Source organism: Lissotriton vulgaris, chromosome 1_2, assembly GCF_964263255.1.
Source record: "Lissotriton vulgaris chromosome 1_2, aLisVul1.2, whole genome shotgun sequence".
Taxonomy (NCBI): Eukaryota; Metazoa; Chordata; class Amphibia; order Caudata; family Salamandridae; genus Lissotriton; species Lissotriton vulgaris.
Window position 1 is genome coordinate 228,607,709 of NC_141686.1, and position 22,765 is coordinate 228,630,473.

The 22,765-nt window shown below is 38.7% G+C and overlaps 26 non-coding genes across 26 annotated transcripts; all 26 read right to left on the reverse strand.

Annotated features, from left to right (window-relative positions):
* Window positions 1–589: 589 nt before the first annotated feature.
* On the reverse strand, window positions 590–662 carry TRNAK-UUU (transfer RNA lysine (anticodon UUU)). Its single transcript has one exon. It is a non-coding gene; the product is annotated as a tRNA-Lys (tRNA).
* Window positions 663–957: 295 nt separating this feature from the next.
* TRNAR-UCU (transfer RNA arginine (anticodon UCU)) lies at window positions 958–1,048 on the reverse strand. The gene is given in 2 exon segments: window positions 958–993; window positions 1,012–1,048. It is a non-coding gene; the product is annotated as a tRNA-Arg (tRNA).
* A 1,637-nt stretch (window positions 1,049–2,685) lies between these two features.
* Window positions 2,686–2,776, reverse strand: TRNAR-UCU (transfer RNA arginine (anticodon UCU)). Its single transcript is given in 2 exon segments — window positions 2,686–2,721; window positions 2,740–2,776. It is a non-coding gene; the product is annotated as a tRNA-Arg (tRNA).
* A 339-nt stretch (window positions 2,777–3,115) lies between these two features.
* On the reverse strand, window positions 3,116–3,188 carry TRNAK-UUU (transfer RNA lysine (anticodon UUU)). The gene has a single exon. It is a non-coding gene; the product is annotated as a tRNA-Lys (tRNA).
* Window positions 3,189–4,045: 857 nt separating this feature from the next.
* On the reverse strand, window positions 4,046–4,118 carry TRNAK-UUU (transfer RNA lysine (anticodon UUU)). The gene has a single exon. It is a non-coding gene; the product is annotated as a tRNA-Lys (tRNA).
* Window positions 4,119–4,413: 295 nt separating this feature from the next.
* Window positions 4,414–4,504, reverse strand: TRNAR-UCU (transfer RNA arginine (anticodon UCU)). The gene is given in 2 exon segments: window positions 4,414–4,449; window positions 4,468–4,504. It is a non-coding gene; the product is annotated as a tRNA-Arg (tRNA).
* A 339-nt stretch (window positions 4,505–4,843) lies between these two features.
* Window positions 4,844–4,916, reverse strand: TRNAK-UUU (transfer RNA lysine (anticodon UUU)). The gene has a single exon. It is a non-coding gene; the product is annotated as a tRNA-Lys (tRNA).
* Window positions 4,917–6,141: 1,225 nt separating this feature from the next.
* Window positions 6,142–6,232, reverse strand: TRNAR-UCU (transfer RNA arginine (anticodon UCU)). The gene is given in 2 exon segments: window positions 6,142–6,177; window positions 6,196–6,232. It is a non-coding gene; the product is annotated as a tRNA-Arg (tRNA).
* A 1,269-nt stretch (window positions 6,233–7,501) lies between these two features.
* Window positions 7,502–7,574, reverse strand: TRNAK-UUU (transfer RNA lysine (anticodon UUU)). The gene has a single exon. It is a non-coding gene; the product is annotated as a tRNA-Lys (tRNA).
* A 295-nt stretch (window positions 7,575–7,869) lies between these two features.
* TRNAR-UCU (transfer RNA arginine (anticodon UCU)) lies at window positions 7,870–7,960 on the reverse strand. The gene is given in 2 exon segments: window positions 7,870–7,905; window positions 7,924–7,960. It is a non-coding gene; the product is annotated as a tRNA-Arg (tRNA).
* A 339-nt stretch (window positions 7,961–8,299) lies between these two features.
* On the reverse strand, window positions 8,300–8,372 carry TRNAK-UUU (transfer RNA lysine (anticodon UUU)). Its single transcript has one exon. It is a non-coding gene; the product is annotated as a tRNA-Lys (tRNA).
* Window positions 8,373–9,597: 1,225 nt separating this feature from the next.
* On the reverse strand, window positions 9,598–9,688 carry TRNAR-UCU (transfer RNA arginine (anticodon UCU)). Its single transcript is given in 2 exon segments — window positions 9,598–9,633; window positions 9,652–9,688. It is a non-coding gene; the product is annotated as a tRNA-Arg (tRNA).
* Window positions 9,689–10,957: 1,269 nt separating this feature from the next.
* Window positions 10,958–11,030, reverse strand: TRNAK-UUU (transfer RNA lysine (anticodon UUU)). Its single transcript has one exon. It is a non-coding gene; the product is annotated as a tRNA-Lys (tRNA).
* A 295-nt stretch (window positions 11,031–11,325) lies between these two features.
* Window positions 11,326–11,416, reverse strand: TRNAR-UCU (transfer RNA arginine (anticodon UCU)). Its single transcript is given in 2 exon segments — window positions 11,326–11,361; window positions 11,380–11,416. It is a non-coding gene; the product is annotated as a tRNA-Arg (tRNA).
* Window positions 11,417–11,755: 339 nt separating this feature from the next.
* On the reverse strand, window positions 11,756–11,828 carry TRNAK-UUU (transfer RNA lysine (anticodon UUU)). The gene has a single exon. It is a non-coding gene; the product is annotated as a tRNA-Lys (tRNA).
* Window positions 11,829–13,053: 1,225 nt separating this feature from the next.
* Window positions 13,054–13,144, reverse strand: TRNAR-UCU (transfer RNA arginine (anticodon UCU)). The gene is given in 2 exon segments: window positions 13,054–13,089; window positions 13,108–13,144. It is a non-coding gene; the product is annotated as a tRNA-Arg (tRNA).
* A 1,269-nt stretch (window positions 13,145–14,413) lies between these two features.
* On the reverse strand, window positions 14,414–14,486 carry TRNAK-UUU (transfer RNA lysine (anticodon UUU)). The gene has a single exon. It is a non-coding gene; the product is annotated as a tRNA-Lys (tRNA).
* A 295-nt stretch (window positions 14,487–14,781) lies between these two features.
* TRNAR-UCU (transfer RNA arginine (anticodon UCU)) lies at window positions 14,782–14,872 on the reverse strand. The gene is given in 2 exon segments: window positions 14,782–14,817; window positions 14,836–14,872. It is a non-coding gene; the product is annotated as a tRNA-Arg (tRNA).
* A 1,637-nt stretch (window positions 14,873–16,509) lies between these two features.
* On the reverse strand, window positions 16,510–16,600 carry TRNAR-UCU (transfer RNA arginine (anticodon UCU)). Its single transcript is given in 2 exon segments — window positions 16,510–16,545; window positions 16,564–16,600. It is a non-coding gene; the product is annotated as a tRNA-Arg (tRNA).
* A 1,269-nt stretch (window positions 16,601–17,869) lies between these two features.
* TRNAK-UUU (transfer RNA lysine (anticodon UUU)) lies at window positions 17,870–17,942 on the reverse strand. Its single transcript has one exon. It is a non-coding gene; the product is annotated as a tRNA-Lys (tRNA).
* Window positions 17,943–18,237: 295 nt separating this feature from the next.
* On the reverse strand, window positions 18,238–18,328 carry TRNAR-UCU (transfer RNA arginine (anticodon UCU)). Its single transcript is given in 2 exon segments — window positions 18,238–18,273; window positions 18,292–18,328. It is a non-coding gene; the product is annotated as a tRNA-Arg (tRNA).
* A 339-nt stretch (window positions 18,329–18,667) lies between these two features.
* Window positions 18,668–18,740, reverse strand: TRNAK-UUU (transfer RNA lysine (anticodon UUU)). Its single transcript has one exon. It is a non-coding gene; the product is annotated as a tRNA-Lys (tRNA).
* Window positions 18,741–19,965: 1,225 nt separating this feature from the next.
* Window positions 19,966–20,056, reverse strand: TRNAR-UCU (transfer RNA arginine (anticodon UCU)). Its single transcript is given in 2 exon segments — window positions 19,966–20,001; window positions 20,020–20,056. It is a non-coding gene; the product is annotated as a tRNA-Arg (tRNA).
* A 1,269-nt stretch (window positions 20,057–21,325) lies between these two features.
* Window positions 21,326–21,398, reverse strand: TRNAK-UUU (transfer RNA lysine (anticodon UUU)). Its single transcript has one exon. It is a non-coding gene; the product is annotated as a tRNA-Lys (tRNA).
* Window positions 21,399–21,693: 295 nt separating this feature from the next.
* Window positions 21,694–21,784, reverse strand: TRNAR-UCU (transfer RNA arginine (anticodon UCU)). Its single transcript is given in 2 exon segments — window positions 21,694–21,729; window positions 21,748–21,784. It is a non-coding gene; the product is annotated as a tRNA-Arg (tRNA).
* Window positions 21,785–22,123: 339 nt separating this feature from the next.
* Window positions 22,124–22,196, reverse strand: TRNAK-UUU (transfer RNA lysine (anticodon UUU)). The gene has a single exon. It is a non-coding gene; the product is annotated as a tRNA-Lys (tRNA).
* Between the last annotated feature and the right edge of the window lie 569 nt (window positions 22,197–22,765).

Consider the following 22,765-nt stretch of genomic DNA (forward strand, 5'->3'; position numbering starts at 1 on the left):
TAAATTACATTTTCAGCAGTATCATTGGGAATTTCCTCTTGGGCATAGACTATGCAACATTTTCAAAGCAAACAGTCTCTGTTTAAGTAGACTTTCTTTCACTGCCATTTTGGTAAATGTTTCTGGTGATGGAGAAGCAGGATTGCTGGTTACTGTTTCAATTAGTTATAAAATAGAGGAGGGATAAAATTGACCCAGTTGGTGTTCGAACCCTTAGCGTTTGAATGCTTTTGCTACATTCGCCTAGGACTCCAAGCCGCAATCCATTGCACCAGAGATCCGACCTGATTCAACAAGGTGATCAGAGATTCACAAATAAAAAGATGACCTATAAGTTGTTGACCAACTTTATCAAATTAATCGGACACTAGCTTACATTTTGAACATTGAATTGGATAAAAGATAATCAACATGTCAAACTACATGATACAGTTTGGGTAAGTCTTCTTAACCCTTGTCAAAGAAAGTAGAGCACAGATGGGTATGTAAGGACTCGATCAAGACTTTTTTGAACCATCTGTAATTGGAATTCCCATTCATTGGATCCTGAAAAGAGTATGCAATTGATATACATTTTCTTTAACCAAGCCGCCTGAACAGGGACTTGAACCCTGGGCCCTCAGATTAAAAGTCTGATGCTCTACCGACTGAGCTATCCAGGCTCTGAGGCAGCACCCCACAAAATGACATTATCAACATTAGGAAGTGTCCCAACTATCACTACGTTTTTTAACCCCTTGCGTGCGGGGCGTATTTTCCGCCTGTGCTGACTCCGCCTTGCGCGGGCGGAGTCATGATGGAACGGTTTCGTCATCAGCACAGCTCACCCGTAGCTGATGACGGAACCGTTCTGTCATCAGCACGCAAGGGGTTAAGATGGTTGCCGGTATTAGTACTAAATACAGAGAATATAATAATGAATTGGTACTTGGGATAACAGGATAACAGGGATAAAACTGACTCTGGTGGGATTCGAACCCACAACCTTTGAATATCTTTTTTACATTCACCTAGAAGTCCAATGCGCTATCCATTGCGCCACAGAGCCAATCTGCTATAATGAGGTGCAGAGATGTTCTGAAATGAAATAATGAGCTATTAGCTGTTGATCAGCTTTATAAAGTTCATTTGATACTATAACCATGGCTATATTTTGAATATTGAATTGGTGAAATGATATTCACCGTCTCAGACTACATGATACCATTGGTAAATCTACGTACGACTTAAGTTTAGTCAAATGGCACATAATATGTGAGACAGATGTGTATTTCACAACTCCATGAAAGACGTTTTTGCAATTTTAGTAATGGAATATCTTATTTGTCATGCAGGGGTCCACAAAAAGAGCATACAATTAGAGTACTTTTTCTTTAAAGGAAACAACCGCCTGAACAGGGACTTGAACCCTGTACCCTCAGATTAAAAGTCTGATGCTCTACCGACTGAGCTATCCAGGCTCTGCTATACTCTACCTTAAAATCAGCTAAACAAATGTGGACGTACACTGACCTACACTTTGTATATTTATATAATTACATATATTAGCAATCAATATTCTAGAGTTTAATAATGAATTGATATTATAAGCATTTGAAATTTCAGCAGCACACGTAATCCATTATAACTCCGGAAATTTGTACTATCTCATTTTCGGATGACATAGAAATCACGTGTTTAAAATGACACAGTGAAATTAATAAAGGGCCAAATACTATTACTAACTTCTAAATTACATTTTCAGCAGTATCATTGGGAATTTCCTCTTGGGCATAGACTATGCAACATTTTCAAAGCAAACAGTCTCTGTTTAAGTAGACTTTCTTTCACTGCCATTTTGGTAAATGTTTCTGGTGATGGAGAAGCAGGATTGCTGGTTACTGTTTCAATTAGTTATAAAATAGAGGAGGGATAAAATTGACCCAGTTGGTGTTCGAACCCTTAGCGTTTGAATGCTTTTGCTACATTCGCCTAGGACTCCAAGCCGCAATCCATTGCACCAGAGATCCGACCTGATTCAACAAGGTGATCAGAGATTCACAAATAAAAAGATGACCTATAAGTTGTTGACCAACTTTATCAAATTAATCGGACACTAGCTTACATTTTGAACATTGAATTGGATAAAAGATAATCAACATGTCAAACTACATGATACAGTTTGGGTAAGTCTTCTTAACCCTTGTCAAAGAAAGTAGAGCACAGATGGGTATGTAAGGACTCGATCAAGACTTTTTTGAACCATCTGTAATTGGAATTCCCATTCATTGGATCCTGAAAAGAGTATGCAATTGATATACATTTTTTTTAACCAAGCCGCCTGAACAGGGTCTTGAACCCTGGGCCCTCAGATTAAAAGTCTGATGCTCTACCGACTGAGCTATCCAGGCTCTGAGGGAGCACCCCAAAAAATGACATTATCAACATTAGGAAGTGTCCCAACTATCACTACGTTTTTTAACCCCTTGCGTGCGGGGCGTATTTTCCGCCTGTGCTGACTCCGCCTTGCGTGGGCGGAGTCATGACGGAACGGTTTCGTCATCAGCACAGCTCACCCGTAGCTGATGACGGAACCGTTCTGTCATCAGCACGCAAGGGGTTAAGATGGTTGCCGGTATTAGTACTAAATACAGAGAATATAATAATGAATTGGTACTTGGGATAACAGGATAACAGGGATAAAACTGACTCTGGTGGGATTTGAACCCACAACCTTTGAATATCTTTTTTACATTCACCTAGAAGTCGAATGCGCTATCCATTGCGCCACAGAGCCAATCTGCTATAATGAGGTGCAGAGATGTTCTGAAATGAAATAATGAGCTATTAGCTGTTGATCAGCTTTATAAAGTTCATTTGATACTATAACCATGGCTATATTTTGAATATTGAATTGGTGAAATGATATTCACCGTCTCAGACTACATGATACCATTGGTAAATCTACGTACGACTTAAGTTTAGTCAAATGGCACATAATATGTGAGACAGATGTATATTTCACAACTCCATGAAAGACGTTTTTGCAATTTTAGTAATGGAATATCTTATTTGTCATGCAGGGGTCCACAAAAAGAGCATACAATTAGAGTACTTTTTCTTTAAAGGAAACAACCGCCTGAACAGGGACTTGAACCCTGGACCCTCAGATTAAAAGTCTGATGCTCTACCGACTGAGCTATCCAGGCTCTGCTATACTCTACCTTAAAATCAGCTAAACAAATGTGTACGTACACTGACCTACACTTTGTATATTTATATAATTACATATATTAGCAATCAATATTCTAGAGTTTAATAATGAATTGATATTTTAAGCATTTGAAATTTCAGCAGCACACGTAATCCATTATAACTCCGGAAATTTGTACTATCTCATTTTCGGATGACATAGAAATCACGTGTTTAAAATGACACAGTGAAATTAATAAAGGGCCAAATACTATTACTAACTCCTAAATTACATTTTCAGCAGTATCATTGGGAATTTCCTCTTGGGCATAGACTATGCAACATTTTCAAAGCAAACAGTCTCTGTTTAAGTAGACTTTCTTTCACTGCCATTTTGGTAAATGTTTCTGGTGATGGAGAAGCAGGATTGCTGGTTACTGTTTCAATTAGTTATAAAATAGAGGAGGGATAAAATTGACCCAGTTGGTGTTCGAACCCTTAGCGTTTGAATGCTTTTGCTACATTCGCCTAGGACTCCAAGCCGCAATCCATTGCACCAGAGATCCGACCTGATTCAACAAGGTGATCAGAGATTCACAAATAAAAAGATGACCTATAAGTTGTTGACCAACTTTATCAAATTAATCGGACACTAGCTTACATTTTGAACATTGAATTGGATAAAAGATAATCAACATGTCAAACTACATGATACAGTTTGGGTAAGTCTTCTTAACCCTTGTCAAAGAAAGTAGAGCACAGATGGGTATGTAAGGACTCGATCAAGACTTTTTTGAACCATCTGTAATTGGAATTCCCATTCATTGGATCCTGAAAAGAGTATGCAATTGATATACATTTTCTTTAACCAAGCCGCCTGAACAGGGACTTGAACCCTGGGCCCTCAGATTAAAAGTCTGATGCTCTACCGACTGAGCTATCCAGGCTCTGAGGCAGCACCCCACAAAATGACATTATCAACATTAGGAAGTGTCCCAACTATCACTACGTTTTTTAACCCCTTGCGTGCGGGGCGTATTTTCCGCCTGTGCTGACTCCGCCTTGCGCGGGCGGAGTCATGATGGAACGGTTTCGTCATCAGCACAGCTCACCCGTAGCTGATGACGGAACCGTTCTGTCATCAGCACGCAAGGGGTTAAGATGGTTGCCGGTATTAGTACTAAATACAGAGAATATAATAATGAATTGGTACTTGGGATAACAGGATAACAGGGATAAAACTGACTCTGGTGGGATTCGAACCCACAACCTTTGAATATCTTTTTTACATTCACCTAGAAGTCCAATGCGCTATCCATTGCGCCACAGAGCCAATCTGCTATAATGAGGTGCAGAGATGTTCTGAAATGAAATAATGAGCTATTAGCTGTTGATCAGCTTTATAAAGTTCATTTGATACTATAACCATGGCTATATTTTGAATATTGAATTGGTGAAATGATATTCACCGTCTCAGACTACATGATACCATTGGTAAATCTACGTACGACTTAAGTTTAGTCAAATGGCACATAATATGTGAGACAGATGTGTATTTCACAACTCCATGAAAGACGTTTTTGCAATTTTAGTAATGGAATATCTTATTCGTCATGCAGGGGTCCACAAAAAGAGCATACAATTAGAGTACTTTTTCTTTAAAGGAAACAACCGCCTGAACAGGGACTTGAACCCTGGACCCTCAGATTAAAAGTCTGATGCTCTACCGACTGAGCTATCCAGGCTCTGCTGTACTCTACCTTAAAATCAGCTAAACAAATGTGGACGTACACTGACCTACACTTTGTATATTTATATAATTACATATATTAGCAATCAATATTCTAGAGTTTAATAATGAATTGATATTATAAGCATTTGAAATTTCAGCAGCACACGTAATCCATTATAACTCCGGAAATTTGTACTATCTCATTTTCGGATGACATAGAAATCACGTGTTTAAAATGACACTGTGAAATTAATAAAGGGCCAAATACTATTACTAACTCCTAAATTACATTTTCAGCAGTATCATTGGGAATTTCCTCTTGGGCATAGACTATGCAACATTTTCAAAGCAAACAGTCTCTGTTTAAGTAGACTTTCTTTCACTGCCATTTTGGTAAATGTTTCTGGTGATGGAGAAGCAGGATTGCTGGTTACTGTTTCAATTAGTTATAAAATAGAGGAGGGATAAAATTGACCCAGTTGGTGTTCGAACCCTTAGCGTTTGAATGCTTTTGCTACATTCGCCTAGGACTCCAAGCCGCAATCCATTGCACCAGAGATCCGACCTGATTCAACAAGGTGATCAGAGATTCACAAATAAAAAGATGACCTATAAGTTGTTGACCAACTTTATCAAATTAATCGGACACTAGCTTACATTTTGAACATTGAATTGGATAAAAGATAATCAACATGTCAAACTACATGATACAGTTTGGGTAAGTCTTCTTAACCCTTGTCAAAGAAAGTAGAGCACAGATGGGTATGTAAGGACTCGATCAAGACTTTTTTGAACCATCTGTAATTGGAATTCCCATTCATTGGATCCTGAAAAGAGTATGCAATTGATATACATTTTTTTTAACCAAGCCGCCTGAACAGGGTCTTGAACCCTGGGCCCTCAGATTAAAAGTCTGATGCTCTACCGACTGAGCTATCCAGGCTCTGAGGCAGCACCCCACAAAATGACATTATCAACATTAGGAAGTGTCCCAACTATCACTACGTTTTTTAACCCCTTGCGTGCGGGGCGTATTTTCCGCCTGTGCTGACTCCGCCTTGCGCGGGCGGAGTCATGATGGAACGGTTTCGTCATCAGCACAGCTCACCCGTAGCTGATGACGGAACCGTTCTGTCATCAGCACGCAAGGGGTTAAGATGGTTGCCGGTATTAGTACTAAATACAGAGAATATAATAATGAATTGGTACTTGGGATAACAGGATAACAGGGATAAAACTGACTCTGGTGGGATTCGAACCCACAACCTTTGAATATCTTTTTTACATTCACCTAGAAGTCCAATGCGCTATCCATTGCGCCACAGAGCCAATCTGCTATAATGAGGTGCAGAGATGTTCTGAAATGAAATAATGAGCTATTAGCTGTTGATCAGCTTTATAAAGTTCATTTGATACTATAACCATGGCTATATTTTGAATATTGAATTGGTGAAATGATATTCACCGTCTCAGACTACATGATACCATTGGTAAATCTACGTACGACTTAAGTTTAGTCAAATGGCACATAATATGTGAGACAGATGTGTATTTCACAACTCCATGAAAGACGTTTTTGCAATTTTAGTAATGGAATATCTTATTTGTCATGCAGGGGTCCACAAAAAGAGCATACAATTAGAGTACTTTTTCTTTAAAGGAAACAACCGCCTGAACAGGGACTTGAACCCTGTACCCTCAGATTAAAAGTCTGATGCTCTACCGACTGAGCTATCCAGGCTCTGCTATACTCTACCTTAAAATCAGCTAAACAAATGTGGACGTACACTGACCTACACTTTGTATATTTATATAATTACATATATTAGCAATCAATATTCTAGAGTTTAATAATGAATTGATATTATAAGCATTTGAAATTTCAGCAGCACACGTAATCCATTATAACTCCGGAAATTTGTACTATCTCATTTTCGGATGACATAGAAATCACGTGTTTAAAATGACACAGTGAAATTAATAAAGGGCCAAATACTATTACTAACTCCTAAATTACATTTTCAGCAGTATCATTGGGAATTTCCTCTTGGGCATAGACTATGCAACATTTTCAAAGCAAACAGTCTCTGTTTAAGTAGACTTTCTTTCACTGCCATTTTGGTAAATGTTTCTGGTGATGGAGAAGCAGGATTGCTGGTTACTGTTTCAATTAGTTATAAAATAGAGGAGGGATAAAATTGACCCAGTTGGTGTTCGAACCCTTAGCGTTTGAATGCTTTTGCTACATTCGCCTAGGACTCCAAGCCGCAATCCATTGCACCAGAGATCCGACCTGATTCAACAAGGTGATCAGAGATTCACAAATAAAAAGATGACCTATAAGTTGTTGACCAACTTTATCAAATTAATCGGACACTAGCTTACATTTTGAACATTGAATTGGATAAAAGATAATCAACATGTCAAACTACATGATACAGTTTGGGTAAGTCTTCTTAACCCTTGTCAAAGAAAGTAGAGCACAGATGGGTATGTAAGGACTCGATCAAGACTTTTTTGAACCATCTGTAATTGGAATTCCCATTCATTGGATCCTGAAAAGAGTATGCAATTGATATACATTTTCTTTAACCAAGCCGCCTGAACAGGGACTTGAACCCTGGGCCCTCAGATTAAAAGTCTGATGCTCTACCGACTGAGCTATCCAGGCTCTGAGGCAGCACCCCACAAAATGACATTATCAACATTAGGAAGTGTCCCAACTATCACTACGTTTTTTAACCCCTTGCGTGCGGGGCGTATTTTCCGCCTGTGCTGACTCCGCCTTGCGCGGGCGGAGTCATGATGGAACGGTTTCGTCATCAGCACAGCTCACCCGTAGCTGATGACGGAACCGTTCTGTCATCAGCACGCAAGGGGTTAAGATGGTTGCCGGTATTAGTACTAAATACAGAGAATATAATAATGAATTGGTACTTGGGATAACAGGATAACAGGGATAAAACTGACTCTGGTGGGATTCGAACCCACAACCTTTGAATATCTTTTTTACATTCACCTAGAAGTCCAATGCGCTATCCATTGCGCCACAGAGCCAATCTGCTATAATGAGGTGCAGAGATGTTCTGAAATGAAATAATGAGCTATTAGCTGTTGATCAGCTTTATAAAGTTCATTTGATACTATAACCATGGCTATATTTTGAATATTGAATTGGTGAAATGATATTCACCGTCTCAGACTACATGATACCATTGGTAAATCTACGTACGACTTAAGTTTAGTCAAATGGCACATAATATGTGAGACAGATGTGTATTTCACAACTCCATGAAAGACGTTTTTGCAATTTTAGTAATGGAATATCTTATTCGTCATGCAGGGGTCCACAAAAAGAGCATACAATTAGAGTACTTTTTCTTTAAAGGAAACAACCGCCTGAACAGGGACTTGAACCCTGGACCCTCAGATTAAAAGTCTGATGCTCTACCGACTGAGCTATCCAGGCTCTGCTGTACTCTACCTTAAAATCAGCTAAACAAATGTGGACGTACACTGACCTACACTTTGTATATTTATATAATTACATATATTAGCAATCAATATTCTAGAGTTTAATAATGAATTGATATTATAAGCATTTGAAATTTCAGCAGCACACGTAATCCATTATAACTCCGGAAATTTGTACTATCTCATTTTCGGATGACATAGAAATCACGTGTTTAAAATGACACTGTGAAATTAATAAAGGGCCAAATACTATTACTAACTCCTAAATTACATTTTCAGCAGTATCATTGGGAATTTCCTCTTGGGCATAGACTATGCAACATTTTCAAAGCAAACAGTCTCTGTTTAAGTAGACTTTCTTTCACTGCCATTTTGGTAAATGTTTCTGGTGATGGAGAAGCAGGATTGCTGGTTACTGTTTCAATTAGTTATAAAATAGAGGAGGGATAAAATTGACCCAGTTGGTGTTCGAACCCTTAGCGTTTGAATGCTTTTGCTACATTCGCCTAGGACTCCAAGCCGCAATCCATTGCACCAGAGATCCGACCTGATTCAACAAGGTGATCAGAGATTCACAAATAAAAAGATGACCTATAAGTTGTTGACCAACTTTATCAAATTAATCGGACACTAGCTTACATTTTGAACATTGAATTGGATAAAAGATAATCAACATGTCAAACTACATGATACAGTTTGGGTAAGTCTTCTTAACCCTTGTCAAAGAAAGTAGAGCACAGATGGGTATGTAAGGACTCGATCAAGACTTTTTTGAACCATCTGTAATTGGAATTCCCATTCATTGGATCCTGAAAAGAGTATGCAATTGATATACATTTTTTTTAACCAAGCCGCCTGAACAGGGTCTTGAACCCTGGGCCCTCAGATTAAAAGTCTGATGCTCTACCGACTGAGCTATCCAGGCTCTGAGGCAGCACCCCACAAAATGACATTATCAACATTAGGAAGTGTCCCAACTATCACTACGTTTTTTAACCCCTTGCGTGCGGGGCGTATTTTCCGCCTGTGCTGACTCCGCCTTGCGCGGGCGGAGTCATGACGGAACGGTTTCGTCATCAGCACAGCTCACCCGTAGCTGATGATGGAACCGTTCTGTCATCAGCACGCAAGGGGTTAAGATGGTTGCCGGTATTAGTACTAAATACAGAGAATATAATAATGAATTGGTACTTGGGATAACAGGATAACAGGGATAAAACTGACTCTGGTGGGATTTGAACCCACAACCTTTGAATATCTTTTTTACATTCACCTAGAAGTCGAATGCGCTATCCATTGCGCCACAGAGCCAATCTGCTATAATGAGGTGCAGAGATGTTCTGAAATGAAATAATGAGCTATTAGCTGTTGATCAGCTTTATAAAGTTCATTTGATACTATAACCATGGCTATATTTTGAATATTGAATTGGTGAAATGATATTCACCGTCTCAGACTACATGATACCATTGGTAAATCTACGTACGACTTAAGTTTAGTCAAATGGCACATAATATGTGAGACAGATGTGTATTTCACAACTCCATGAAAGACGTTTTTGCAATTTTAGTAATGGAATATCTTATTTGTCATGCAGGGGTCCACAAAAAGAGCATACAATTAGAGTACTTTTTCTTTAAAGGAAACAACCGCCTGAACAGGGACTTGAACCCTGTACCCTCAGATTAAAAGTCTGATGCTCTACCGACTGAGCTATCCAGGATCTGCTATACTCTACCTTAAAATCAGCTAAACAAATGTGGACGTACACTGACCTACACTTTGTATATTTATATAATTACATATATTAGCAATCAATATTCTAGAGTTTAATAATGAATTGATATTATAAGCATTTGAAATTTCAGCAGCACACGTAATCCATTATAACTCCGGAAATTTGTACTATCTCATTTTCGGATGACATAGAAATCACGTGTTTAAAATGACACAGTGAAATTAATAAAGGGCCAAATACTATTACTAACTCCTAAATTACATTTTCAGCAGTATCATTGGGAATTTCCTCTTGGGCATAGACTATGCAACATTTTCAAAGCAAACAGTCTCTGTTTAAGTAGACTTTCTTTCACTGCCATTTTGGTAAATGTTTCTGGTGATGGAGAAGCAGGATTGCTGGTTACTGTTTCAATTAGTTATGAAATAGAGGAGGGATAAAATTGACCCAGTTGGTGTTCGAACCCTTAGCGTTTGAATGCTTTTGCTACATTCGCCTAGGACTCCAAGCCGCAATCCATTGCACCAGAGATCCGACCTGATTCAACAAGGTGATCAGAGATTCACAAATAAAAAGATGACCTATAAGTTGTTGACCAACTTTATCAAATTAATCGGACACTAGCTTACATTTTGAACATTGAATTGGATAAAAGATAATCAACATGTCAAACTACATGATACAGTTTGGGTAAGTCTTCTTAACCCTTGTCAAAGAAAGTAGAGCACAGATGGGTATGTAAGGACTCGATCAAGACTTTTTTGAACCATCTGTAATTGGAATTCCCATTCATTGGATCCTGAAAAGAGTATGCAATTGATATACATTTTCTTTAACCAAGCCGCCTGAACAGGGACTTGAACCCTGGGCCCTCAGATTAAAAGTCTGATGCTCTACCGACTGAGCTATCCAGGCTCTGAGGCAGCACCCCACAAAATGACATTATCAACATTAGGAAGTGTCCCAACTATCACTACGTTTTTTAACCCCTTGCGTGCGGGGCGTATTTTCCGCCTGTGCTGACTCCGCCTTGCGCGGGCGGAGTCATGATGGAACGGTTTCGTCATCAGCACAGCTCACCCGTAGCTGATGACGGAACCGTTCTGTCATCAGCACGCAAGGGGTTAAGATGGTTGCCGGTATTAGTACTAAATACAGAGAATATAATAATGAATTGGTACTTGGGATAACAGGATAACAGGGATAAAACTGACTCTGGTGGGATTCGAACCCACAACCTTTGAATATCTTTTTTACATTCACCTAGAAGTCCAATGCGCTATCCATTGCGCCACAGAGCCAATCTGCTATAATGAGGTGCAGAGATGTTCTGAAATGAAATAATGAGCTATTAGCTGTTGATCAGCTTTATAAAGTTCATTTGATACTATAACCATGGCTATATTTTGAATATTGAATTGGTGAAATGATATTCACCGTCTCAGACTACATGATACCATTGGTAAATCTACGTACGACTTAAGTTTAGTCAAATGGCACATAATATGTGAGACAGATGTGTATTTCACAACTCCATGAAAGACGTTTTTGCAATTTTAGTAATGGAATATCTTATTCGTCATGCAGGGGTCCACAAAAAGAGCATACAATTAGAGTACTTTTTCTTTAAAGGAAACAACCGCCTGAACAGGGACTTGAACCCTGGACCCTCAGATTAAAAGTCTGATGCTCTACCGACTGAGCTATCCAGGCTCTGCTGTACTCTACCTTAAAATCAGCTAAACAAATGTGGACGTACACTGACCTACACTTTGTATATTTATATAATTACATATATTAGCAATCAATATTCTAGAGTTTAATAATGAATTGATATTATAAGCATTTGAAATTTCAGCAGCACACGTAATCCATTATAACTCCGGAAATTTGTACTATCTCATTTTCGGATGACATAGAAATCACGTGTTTAAAATGACACTGTGAAATTAATAAAGGGCCAAATACTATTACTAACTCCTAAATTACATTTTCAGCAGTATCATTGGGAATTTCCTCTTGGGCATAGACTATGCAACATTTTCAAAGCAAACAGTCTCTGTTTAAGTAGACTTTCTTTCACTGCCATTTTGGTAAATGTTTCTGGTGATGGAGAAGCAGGATTGCTGGTTACTGTTTCAATTAGTTATAAAATAGAGGAGGGATAAAATTGACCCAGTTGGTGTTCGAACCCTTAGCGTTTGAATGCTTTTGCTACATTCGCCTAGGACTCCAAGCCGCAATCCATTGCACCAGAGATCCGACCTGATTCAACAAGGTGATCAGAGATTCACAAATAAAAAGATGACCTATAAGTTGTTGACCAACTTTATCAAATTAATCGGACACTAGCTTACATTTTGAACATTGAATTGGATAAAAGATAATCAACATGTCAAACTACATGATACAGTTTGGGTAAGTCTTCTTAACCCTTGTCAAAGAAAGTAGAGCACAGATGGGTATGTAAGGACTCGATCAAGACTTTTTTGAACCATCTGTAATTGGAATTCCCATTCATTGGATCCTGAAAAGAGTATGCAATTGATATACATTTTTTTTAACCAAGCCGCCTGAACAGGGTCTTGAACCCTGGGCCCTCAGATTAAAAGTCTGATGCTCTACCGACTGAGCTATCCAGGCTCTGAGGCAGCACCCCACAAAATGACATTATCAACATTAGGAAGTGTCCCAACTATCACTACGTTTTTTAACCCCTTGCGTGCGGGGCGTATTTTCCGCCTGTGCTGACTCCGCCTTGCGCGGGCGGAGTCATGACGGAACGGTTTCGTCATCAGCACAGCTCACCCGTAGCTGATGATGGAACCGTTCTGTCATCAGCACGCAAGGGGTTAAGATGGTTGCCGGTATTAGTACTAAATACAGAGAATATAATAATGAATTGGTACTTGGGATAACAGGATAACAGGGATAAAACTGACTCTGGTGGGATTTGAACCCACAACCTTTGAATATCTTTTTTACATTCACCTAGAAGTCGAATGCGCTATCCATTGCGCCACAGAGCCAATCTGCTATAATGAGGTGCAGAGATGTTCTGAAATGAAATAATGAGCTATTAGCTGTTGATCAGCTTTATAAAGTTCATTTGATACTATAACCATGGCTATATTTTGAATATTGAATTGGTGAAATGATATTCACCGTCTCAGACTACATGATACCATTGGTAAATCTACGTACGACTTAAGTTTAGTCAAATGGCACATAATATGTGAGACAGATGTGTATTTCACAACTCCATGAAAGACGTTTTTGCAATTTTAGTAATGGAATATCTTATTTGTCATGCAGGGGTCCACAAAAAGAGCATACAATTAGAGTACTTTTTCTTTAAAGGAAACAACCGCCTGAACAGGGACTTGAACCCTGTACCCTCAGATTAAAAGTCTGATGCTCTACCGACTGAGCTATCCAGGCTCTGCTATACTCTACCTTAAAATCAGCTAAACAAATGTGGACGTACACTGACCTACACTTTGTATATTTATATAATTACATATATTAGCAATCAATATTCTAGAGTTTAATAATGAATTGATATTATAAGCATTTGAAATTTCAGCAGCACACGTAATCCATTATAACTCCGGAAATTTGTACTATCTCATTTTCGGATGACATAGAAATCACGTGTTTAAAATGACACTGTGAAATTAATAAAGGGCCAAATACTATTACTAACTCCTAAATTACATTTTCAGCAGTATCATTGGGAATTTCCTCTTGGGCATAGACTATGCAACATTTTCAAAGCAAACAGTCTCTGTTTAAGTAGACTTTCTTTCACTGCCATTTTGGTAAATGTTTCTGGTGATGGAGAAGCAGGATTGCTGGTTACTGTTTCAATTAGTTATAAAATAGAGGAGGGATAAAATTGACCCAGTTGGTGTTCGAACCCTTAGCGTTTGAATGCTTTTGCTACATTCGCCTAGGACTCCAAGCCGCAATCCATTGCACCAGAGATCCGACCTGATTCAACAAGGTGATCAGAGATTCACAAATAAAAAGATGACCTATAAGTTGTTGACCAACTTTATCAAATTAATCGGACACTAGCTTACATTTTGAACATTGAATTGGATAAAAGATAATCAACATGTCAAACTACATGATACAGTTTGGGTAAGTCTTCTTAACCCTTGTCAAAGAAAGTAGAGCACAGATGGGTATGTAAGGACTCGATCAAGACTTTTTTGAACCATCTGTAATTGGAATTCCCATTCATTGGATCCTGAAAAGAGTATGCAATTGATATACATTTTCTTTAACCAAGCCGCCTGAACAGGGACTTGAACCCTGGGCCCTCAGATTAAAAGTCTGATGCTCTACCGACTGAGCTATCCAGGCTCTGAGGCAGCACCCCACAAAATGACATTATCAACATTAGGAAGTGTCCCAACTATCACTACGTTTTTTAACCCCTTGCGTGCGGGGCGTATTTTCCGCCTGTGCTGACTCCGCCTTGCGCGGGCGGAGTCATGATGGAACGGTTTCGTCATCAGCACAGCTCACCCGTAGCTGATGACGGAACCGTTCTGTCATCAGCACGCAAGGGGTTAAGATGGTTGCCGGTATTAGTACTAAATACAGAGAATATAATAATGAATTGGTACTTGGGATAACAGGATAACAGGGATAAAACTGACTCTGGTGGGATTCGAACCCACAACCTTTGAATATCTTTTTTACATTCACCTAGAAGTCCAATGCGCTATCCATTGCGCCACAGAGCCAATCTGCTATAATGAGGTGCAGAGATGTTCTGAAATGAAATAATGAGCTATTAGCTGTTGATCAGCTTTATAAAGTTCATTTGATACTATAACCATGGCTATATTTTGAATATTGAATTGGTGAAATGATATTCACCGTCTCAGACTACATGATACCATTGGTAAATCTACGTACGACTTAAGTTTAGTCAAATGGCACATAATATGTGAGACAGATGTGTATTTCACAACTCCATGAAAGACGTTTTTGCAATTTTAGTAATGGAATATCTTATTTGTCATGCAGGGGTCCACAAAAAGAGCATACAATTAGAGTACTTTTTCTTTAAAGGAAACAACCGCCTGAACAGGGACTTGAACCCTGTACCCTCAGATTAAAAGTCTGATGCTCTACCGACTGAGCTATCCAGGATCTGCTATACTCTACCTTAAAATCAGCTAAACAAATGTGGACGTACACTGACCTACACTTTGTATATTTATATAATTACATATATTAGCAATCAATATTCTAGAGTTTAATAATGAATTGATATTATAAGCATTTGAAATTTCAGCAGCACACGTAATCCATTATAACTCCGGAAATTTGTACTATCTCATTTTCGGATGACATAGAAATCACGTGTTTAAAATGACACAGTGAAATTAATAAAGGGCCAAATACTATTACTAACTCCTAAATTACATTTTCAGCAGTATCATTGGGAATTTCCTCTTGGGCATAGACTATGCAACATTTTCAAAGCAAACAGTCTCTGTTTAAGTAGACTTTCTTTCACTGCCATTTTGGTAAATGTTTCTGGTGATGGAGAAGCAGGATTGCTGGTTACTGTTTCAATTAGTTATAAAATAGAGGAGGGATAAAATTGACCCAGTTGGTGTTCGAACCCTTAGCGTTTGAATGCTTTTGCTACATTCGCCTAGGACTCCAAGCCGCAATCCATTGCACCAGAGATCCGACCTGATTCAACAAGGTGATCAGAGATTCACAAATAAAAAGATGACCTATAAGTTGTTGACCAACTTTATCAAATTAATCGGACACTAGCTTACATTTTGAACATTGAATTGGATAAAAGATAATCAACATGTCAAACTACATGATACAGTTTGGGTAAGTCTTCTTAACCCTTGTCAAAGAAAGTAGAGCACAGATGGGTATGTAAGGACTCGATCAAGACTTTTTTGAACCATCTGTAATTGGAATTCCCATTCATTGGATCCTGAAAAGAGTATGCAATTGATATACATTTTTTTTAACCAAGCCGCCTGAACAGGGTCTTGAACCCTGGGCCCTCAGATTAAAAGTCTGATGCTCTACCGACTGAGCTATCCAGGCTCTGAGGCAGCACCCCACAAAATGACATTATCAACATTAGGAAGTGTCCCAACTATCACTACGTTTTTTAACCCCTTGCGTGCGGGGCGTATTTTCCGCCTGTGCTGACTCCGCCTTGCGCGGGCGGAGTCATGACGGAACGGTTTCGTCATCAGCACAGCTCACCCGTAGCTGATGATGGAACCGTTCTGTCATCAGCACGCAAGGGGTTAAGATGGTTGCCGGTATTAGTACTAAATACAGAGAATATAATAATGAATTGGTACTTGGGATAACAGGATAACAGGGATAAAACTGACTCTGGTGGGATTTGAACCCACAACCTTTGAATATCTTTTTTACATTCACCTAGAAGTCGAATGCGCTATCCATTGCGCCACAGAGCCAATCTGCTATAATGAGGTGCAGAGATGTTCTGAAATGAAATAATGAGCTATTAGCTGTTGATCAGCTTTATAAAGTTCATTTGATACTATAACCATGGCTATATTTTGAATATTGAATTGGTGAAATGATATTCACCGTCTCAGACTACATGATACCATTGGTAAATCTACGTACGACTTAAGTTTAGTCAAATGGCACATAATATGTGAGACAGATGTGTATTTCACAACTCCATGAAAGACGTTTTTGCAATTTTAGTAATGGAATATCTTATTTGTCATGCAGGGGTCCACAAAAAGAGCATACAATTAGAGTACTTTTTCTTTAAAGGAAACAACCGCCTGAACAGGGACTTGAACCCTGTACCCTCAGATTAAAAGTCTGATGCTCTACCGACTGAGCTATCCAGGCTCTGCTATACTCTACCTTAAAATCAGCTAAACAAATGTGGACGTACACTGACCTACACTTTGTATATTTATATAATTACATATATTAGCAATCAATATTCTAGAGTTTAATAATGAATTGATATTATAAGCATTTGAAATTTCAGCAGCACACGTAATCCATTATAACTCCGGAAATTTGTACTATCTCATTTTCGGATGACATAGAAATCACGTGTTTAAAATGACACTGTGAAATTAATAAAGGGCCAAATACTATTACTAACTCCTAAATTACATTTTCAGCAGTATCATTGGGAATTTCCTCTTGGGCATAGACTATGCAACATTTTCAAAGCAAACAGTCTCTGTTTAAGTAGACTTTCTTTCACTGCCATTTTGGTAAATGTTTCTGGTGATGGAGAAGCAGGATTGCTGGTTACTGTTTCAATTAGTTATAAAATAGAGGAGGGATAAAATTGACCCAGTTGGTGTTCGAACCCTTAGCGTTTGAATGCTTTTGCTACATTCGCCTAGGACTCCAAGCCGCAATCCATTGCACCAGAGATCCGACCTGATTCAACAAGGTGATCAGAGATTCACAAATAAAAAGATGACCTATAAGTTGTTGACCAACTTTATCAAATTAATCGGACACTAGCTTACATTTTGAACATTGAATTGGATAAAAGATAATCAACATGTCAAACTACATGATACAGTTTGGGTAAGTCTTCTTAACCCTTGTCAAAGAAAGTAGAGCACAGATGGGTATGTAAGGACTCGATCAAGACTTTTTTGAACCATCTGTAATTGGAATTCCCATTCATTGGATCCTGAAAAGAGTATGCAATTGATATACATTTTCTTTAACCAAGCCGCCTGAACAGGGACTTGAACCCTGGGCCCTCAGATTAAAAGTCTGATGCTCTACCGACTGAGCTATCCAGGCTCTGAGGCAGCACCCCACAAAATGACATTATCAACATTAGGAAGTGTCCCAACTATCACTACGTTTTTTAACCCCTTGCGTGCGGGGCGTATTTTCCGCCTGTGCTGACTCCGCCTTGCGCGGGCGGAGTCATGATGGAACGGTTTCGTCATCAGCACAGCTCACCCGTAGCTGATGACGGAACCGTTCTGTCATCAGCACGCAAGGGGTTAAGATGGTTGCCGGTATTAGTACTAAATACAGAGAATATAATAATGAATTGGTACTTGGGATAACAGGATAACAGGGATAAAACTGACTCTGGTGGGATTCGAACCCACAACCTTTGAATATCTTTTTTACATTCACCTAGAAGTCCAATGCGCTATCCATTGCGCCACAGAGCCAATCTGCTATAATGAGGTGCAGAGATGTTCTGAAATGAAATAATGAGCTATTAGCTGTTGATCAGCTTTATAAAGTTCATTTGATACTATAACCATGGCTATATTTTGAATATTGAATTGGTGAAATGATATTCACCGTCTCAGACTACATGATACCATTGGTAAATCTACGTACGACTTAAGTTTAGTCAAATGGCACATAATATGTGAGACAGATGTGTATTTCACAACTCCATGAAAGACGTTTTTGCAATTTTAGTAATGGAATATCTTATTCGTCATGCAGGGGTCCACAAAAAGAGCATACAATTAGAGTACTTTTTCTTTAAAGGAAACAACCGCCTGAACAGGGACTTGAACCCTGGACCCTCAGATTAAAAGTCTGATGCTCTACCGACTGAGCTATCCAGGCTCTGCTGTACTCTACCTTAAAATCAGCTAAACAAATGTGGACGTACACTGACCTACACTTTGTATATTTATATAATTACATATATTAGCAATCAATATTCTAGAGTTTAATAATGAATTGATATTATAAGCATTTGAAATTTCAGCAGCACACGTAATCCATTATAACTCCGGAAATTTGTACTATCTCATTTTCGGATGACATAGAAATCACGTGTTTAAAATGACACTGTGAAATTAATAAAGGGCCAAATACTATTACTAACTCCTAAATTACATTTTCAGCAGTATCATTGGGAATTTCCTCTTGGGCATAGACTATGCAACATTTTCAAAGCAAACAGTCTCTGTTTAAGTAGACTTTCTTTCACTGCCATTTTGGTAAATGTTTCTGGTGATGGAGAAGCAGGATTGCTGGTTACTGTTTCAATTAGTTATAAAATAGAGGAGGGATAAAATTGACCCAGTTGGTGTTCGAACCCTTAGCGTTTGAATGCTTTTGCTACATTCGCCTAGGACTCCAAGCCGCAATCCATTGCACCAGAGATCCGACCTGATTCAACAAGGTGATCAGAGATTCACAAATAAAAAGATGACCTATAAGTTGTTGACCAACTTTATCAAATTAATCGGACACTAGCTTACATTTTGAACATTGAATTGGATAAAAGATAATCAACATGTCAAACTACATGATACAGTTTGGGTAAGTCTTCTTAACCCTTGTCAAAGAAAGTAGAGCACAGATGGGTATGTAAGGACTCGATCAAGACTTTTTTGAACCATCTGTAATTGGAATTCCCATTCATTGGATCCTGAAAAGAGTATGCAATTGATATACATTTTTTTTAACCAAGCCGCCTGAACAGGGTCTTGAACCCTGGGCCCTCAGATTAAAAGTCTGATGCTCTACCGACTGAGCTATCCAGGCTCTGAGGCAGCACCCCACAAAATGACATTATCAACATTAGGAAGTGTCCCAACTATCACTACGTTTTTTAACCCCTTGCGTGCGGGGCGTATTTTCCGCCTGTGCTGACTCCGCCTTGCGCGGGCGGAGTCATGACGGAACGGTTTCGTCATCAGCACAGCTCACCCGTAGCTGATGATGGAACCGTTCTGTCATCAGCACGCAAGGGGTTAAGATGGTTGCCGGTATTAGTACTAAATACAGAGAATATAATAATGAATTGGTACTTGGGATAACAGGATAACAGGGATAAAACTGACTCTGGTGGGATTTGAACCCACAACCTTTGAATATCTTTTTTACATTCACCTAGAAGTCGAATGCGCTATCCATTGCGCCACAGAGCCAATCTGCTATAATGAGGTGCAGAGATGTTCTGAAATGAAATAATGAGCTATTAGCTGTTGATCAGCTTTATAAAGTTCATTTGATACTATAACCATGGCTATATTTTGAATATTGAATTGGTGAAATGATATTCACCGTCTCAGACTACATGATACCATTGGTAAATCTACGTACGACTTAAGTTTAGTCAAATGGCACATAATATGTGAGACAGATGTGTATTTCACAACTCCATGAAAGACGTTTTTGCAATTTTAGTAATGGAATATCTTATTTGTCATGCAGGGGTCCACAAAAAGAGCATACAATTAGAGTACTTTTTCTTTAAAGGAAACAACCGCCTGAACAGGGACTTGAACCCTGTACCCTCAGATTAAAAGTCTGATGCTCTACCGACTGAGCTATCCAGGATCTGCTATACTCTACCTTAAAATCAGCTAAACAAATGTGGACGTACACTGACCTACACTTTGTATATTTATATAATTACATATATTAGCAATCAATATTCTAGAGTTTAATAATGAATTGATATTATAAGCATTTGAAATTTCAGCAGCACACGTAATCCATTATAACTCCGGAAATTTGTACTATCTCATTTTCGGATGACATAGAAATCACGTGTTTAAAATGACACAGTGAAATTAATAAAGGGCCAAATACTATTACTAACTCCTAAATTACATTTTCAGCAGTATCATTGGGAATTTCCTCTTGGGCATAGACTATGCAACATTTTCAAAGCAAACAGTCTCTGTTTAAGTAGACTTTCTTTCACTGCCATTTTGGTAAATGTTTCTGGTGATGGAGAAGCAGGATTGCTGGTTACTGTTTCAATTAGTTATAAAATAGAGGAGGGATAAAATTGACCCAGTTGGTGTTCGAACCCTTAGCGTTTGAATGCTTTTGCTACATTCGCCTAGGACTCCAAGCCGCAATCCATTGCACCAGAGATCCGACCTGATTCAACAAGGTGATCAGAGATTCACAAATAAAAAGATGACCTATAAGTTGTTGACCAACTTTATCAAATTAATCGGACACTAGCTTACATTTTGAACATTGAATTGGATAAAAGATAATCAACATGTCAAACTACATGATACAGTTTGGGTAAGTCTTCTTAACCCTTGTCAAAGAAAGTAGAGCACAGATGGGTATGTAAGGACTCGATCAAGACTTTTTTGAACCATCTGTAATTGGAATTCCCATTCATTGGATCCTGAAAAGAGTATGCAATTGATATACATTTTCTTTAACCAAGCCGCCTGAACAGGGACTTGAACCCTGGGCCCTCAGATTAAAAGTCTGATGCTCTACCGACTGAGCTATCCAGGCTCTGAGGCAGCACCCCACAAAATGACATTATCAACATTAGGAAGTGTCCCAACTATCACTACGTTTTTTAACCCCTTGCGTGCGGGGCGTATTTTCCGCCTGTGCTGACTCCGCCTTGCGCGGGGGGAGTCATGATGGAACGGTTTCGTCATCAGCACAGCTCACCCGTAGCTGATGACGGAACCGTTCTGTCATCAGCACGCAAGGGGTTAAGATGGTTGCCGGTATTAGTACTAAATACAGAGAATATAATAATGAATTGGTACTTGGGATAACAGGATAACAGGGATAAAACTGACTCTGGTGGGATTCGAACCCACAACCTTTGAATATCTTTTTTACATTCACCTAGAAGTCCAATGCGCTATCCATTGCGCCACAGAGCCAATCTGCTATAATGAGGTGCAGAGATGTTCTGAAATGAAATAATGAGCTATTAGCTGTTGATCAGCTTTATAAAGTTCATTTGATACTATAACCATGGCTATATTTTGAATATTGAATTGGTGAAATGATATTCACCGTCTCAGACTACATGATACCATTGGTAAATCTACGTACGACTTAAGTTTAGTCAAATGGCACATAATATGTGAGACAGATGTGTATTTCACAACTCCATGAAAGACGTTTTTGCAATTTTAGTAATGGAATATCTTATTCGTCATGCAGGGGTCCACAAAAAGAGCATACAATTAGAGTACTTTTTCTTTAAAGGAAACAACCGCCTGAACAGGGACTTGAACCCTGGACCCTCAGATTAAAAGTCTGATGCTCTACCGACTGAGCTATCCAGGCTCTGCTGTACTCTACCTTAAAATCAGCTAAACAAATGTGGACGTACACTGACCTACACTTTGTATATTTATATAATTACATATATTAGCAATCAATATTCTAGAGTTTAATAATGAATTGATATTATAAGCATTTGAAATTTCAGCAGCACACGTAATCCATTATAACTCCGGAAATTTGTACTATCTCATTTTCGGATGACATAGAAATCACGTGTTTAAAATGACACTGTGAAATTAATAAAGGGCCAAATACTATTACTAACTCCTAAATTACATTTTCAGCAGTATCATTGGGAATTTCCTCTTGGGCATAGACTATGCAACATTTTCAAAGCAAACAGTCTCTGTTTAAGTAGACTTTCTTTCACTGCCATTTTGGTAAATGTTTCTGGTGATGGAGAAGCAGGATTGCTGGTTACTGTTTCAATTAGTTATAAAATAGAGGAGGGATAAAATTGACCCAGTTGGTGTTCGAACCCTTAGCGTTTGAATGCTTTTGCTACATTCGCCTAGGACTCCAAGCCGCAATCCATTGCACCAGAGATCCGACCTGATTCAACAAGGTGA